A 3,364-nucleotide genomic window follows, 5' to 3' on the forward strand; every position below is an offset into this window, starting at 1 on the left:
AACTCACTTTGTAGACCAGGCTGGCCTCGAACTCAGAAATCCGCCTGCCTCTGCCTCCCGAGTGCTGGGATTAAAGGCGTGCGCCACCACGCCCGGCTATTTTGATAGTTTTTTAAAAATTGTTTTTAGTTTTTCAAGACAGGGTTTCCCCGTATAGCCCTGGAACTCGATAGACACCATCCTGGCCTTGGACTAAGAGATCCATTTACCTCTGCCTCCTCAGTGCTGGCATCAAAGGTGTGTGCCATCACTGCCTGGCAGTAGCTTCTTTTGCAACGTTGTCAATAAGGACATGAATGTATTACCTTTCCTACTAGAAACTCCTCTTATCTAGTGTGAGTTTCTTCCCTTGAAGACCAAGTGCTCTGTGCCCCAACCCCATTCAGTGTAGGCAGAGAGGGAGTCAGATCCTGGTCCGTGCTCACTGGGAAACCTTCGAGTGTATACGGGTGACTTTGCAGGCTTAGGAGAGCTATGAATGAATTTGCCCTGGAAGAGTACCTAATCTAGCAGCAGCTTGGCTAGGTGCTTGGTCTTTTCTCTGCCTGTCTTTAGTGCCTGTACACATTCCTGACTTGGGTACGATAGAAATTGCTTCATATCTGATGCTGCTACCTCCCAGTGATTTTGTAGCTGCCTTGAGCTGTTCTAGAAACCATTATTTGGAACTAGATACAAAAGAGCGGGCCAGTGGTGGCACACCTTTAATCCCAGTACTCAGGAGGTAGAGGCAGTTGGATCTGTGTGTGGCCACCCTGGTCTACAAAGCAAGTTCTAGGACAGCCAGGGTTACACAGAAACCCTGTCTCAAAAAATGAAAAAAGAGAAGTGTTTAGAATGTTGGCTGGTATGGCAGTGTTTCCTTGTAATCCCAGTATTTGAGAGAGGCAAGTGGATTAGCTCTTTCTGTCTTGTTTTTGTGTCTCCCCTGGCCCCCCTCTGTAGCCCTATATTGTTTTAAAACGCACTATATAGACTAGACTAGCCTCGAACTTTGAGCAATTGTACTGCCTCTGCCTCCTAAATGACTGGAATTACAGGTATAGTAGAATATACCAGGAGCTGAAGGACAACATGGGCTACTTGAGACCTTGTCTCAAAAAAAAAAAAAAAAGTTTCAGGATTTTGGTAATTAAATGCTAGGCGTGGGATGTTTTGTCTATGGAAGGGAAAAGAACAGGGTGGGGGAGGGGGTTGAGTGTGATAGTTTAAAGACAACTTGCCTTCAGGACCAGGGCTGAGTCTCAGCTTGCCTCTGGGCTCTGTGTCAGACACAGAATGGATAAAGCTCTCAATGCAGGCAGCTGCCATATCCACATAACAGAGTAGGGCTGCTGACGTTGTAGGAACAGAGGGGCAGCTGTGAGGCTCTCCTGATGATCACAGGATCTTAGACTAATGAATGTCTTCAAATGCCTACTATCAGGGCTGGAGAGATGGCTCAGTGGGTAAGAGCACTGACTGCTCTTCCAGAGGTCCTGAGTTCAAGTCCCAGCAGCCACATGGTGGCTCACAACCATCTGTAATCGAATTCAATGCCTTCTTCTGGTGTGTCTGAAGGCTACTACAGTGTACTCATAAATAAAATAAATCTTAAGTTGGGTGTAGTGGTGCATGCCTTTAGTCGCAGCACTTGGGAGGCAGAGGCAGGTGGATTTCTGAGTTCGAGGCCTGCCTGGTCTACAGAGTGAGTTCCAGGACAGCCAGAGCTATACAGAGAAACCCTGTCTTGAAAAAACATAAAAAAAAAAAAAAAAAAAAAAAAAAAAAAAAAAAAAAAAAAAAAAAAAAAGTCTGCTATCTCTGCACTGGCCTCTACCAGGCAATCAACCACTGGGAAGAAGTCAGAGAGAGGCCTGAAATTCTTGAGCCCTCTGGGTTTGTTGAGTGGCCAGATAATATATGGGTAGTAATATAAGGGTAGTGTCCCAACCTGAGAATGCAGGTCAGATCATCTGAACATCTACAAGCCCTTGAGGGCCCAGCTGATGACTTCGTTCTATTTCCCAAGGCCTCTCTTACATCTTCTAAGAGCAGCTGCCATCGCTAAAAAGAGGTGTTAGTTTGGACAACCTAGTATCAAGGTCCTATAAGACCCACACTGACTATTACACATTTTCTGGGCCATTGGAAACGCATTGAAATATCCTTGAGGCAGGAATCTTACTCAGAGAAGGTGCTCATCAACTATAGGTTGAGTTATTGGAGGTTTTGACTATTCCTACTAGGAGTTCTCAGAACCAAGCAACTCCTTTTTGGAGGGACACACCTGGCAGGGCGTCCAGTAGGGTGGACAGCAGATTGACTACAAGACTGATTGCCCTGGAGGATGAACTGCAAGAGCTGATGACAGCCAAGCGGAAAGCAGGAGAATGGTGTACACGGCCACCAGAGACAGAGTGGTTGGTACAGGATTGTGCTGGGCAGAGAAGGGTCTTGTAAATCACAACAGCAGATGTTTACACAGCATGGAAGCTGACTGCTCATCAACTGGTACTACCTACAGCCCATCGCTTTCCTCAGGAGAGGAGGCCTGTCTGTAGGTGTCTGAAGAGCCAGAAGCTAGGGAATTCCTGGGAGTCCTAGCCAGAGAGGGGCTGCTGTGGAGAATGCCTGGCTTCTGAGGGAAAGAGGCAGGCCATGGAACAGCACTCCACGGAGGCAGGTTAGGGGCGTGAGATTGGGAGGATCTGGTTAGACTTGGGACCTAGGAAACACGTCATGCACTTTGAGGCCACTCTTGAGTTAACCTGCACTGGGAGGAGCCAGAGCAAAGTCCTAGCTGTTGGCAGTAGGCTTGTACACTTGGAACTTAGGGTCTGAGTTCACATACTTAGCTGCCTAGGACAAACTCAAGAGCTGTAAGATTAAGTATCTTGGTCCAAAGAGAGCTTCAGAAGCCCTTATGTGATAAACAGCATCACCAAGAGCATGTAATAAATAAACACTTTAAGGATGAGCTAGGAGACTGGTTGGCTCTGCAGTTTGGAGAAAAGGCTTCACCCTGCTCAGGCCCCCTGACTGCTGGGGCCAGGAAGAGTTCTGGGTAAGGATTGGATCAACCATTTGGCTGCCTAGCACAAGAAGCTGCTATTATCAGGTTAGTGTCCCAAAGAAGGCTGGTTCTGGGGTCAGCCAGTCTTTGGCTCTGATGGATCTAGTAAAGATGGCTGACATGGCCCGATTTACGGTCAGCTGTCAGCAACAAGACAAAAAGGTATCTTTTGGCCCCCCTGCAATAAAGGTTCATCACACTATTCACCATTGGTGGACCCCAAGCCAAGATTGGCAGGGCTCCAGCAAAGTAGCTGACAAATGGTACACCCACTTTCCTGAACAGCTTCATCAGAGGGTGGTTTTTCAA

This window comes from Mus caroli, chromosome 11 (assembly GCF_900094665.2).
Source record: "Mus caroli chromosome 11, CAROLI_EIJ_v1.1, whole genome shotgun sequence".
In the NCBI taxonomy this organism is placed as follows: Eukaryota; Metazoa; Chordata; class Mammalia; order Rodentia; family Muridae; genus Mus; species Mus caroli.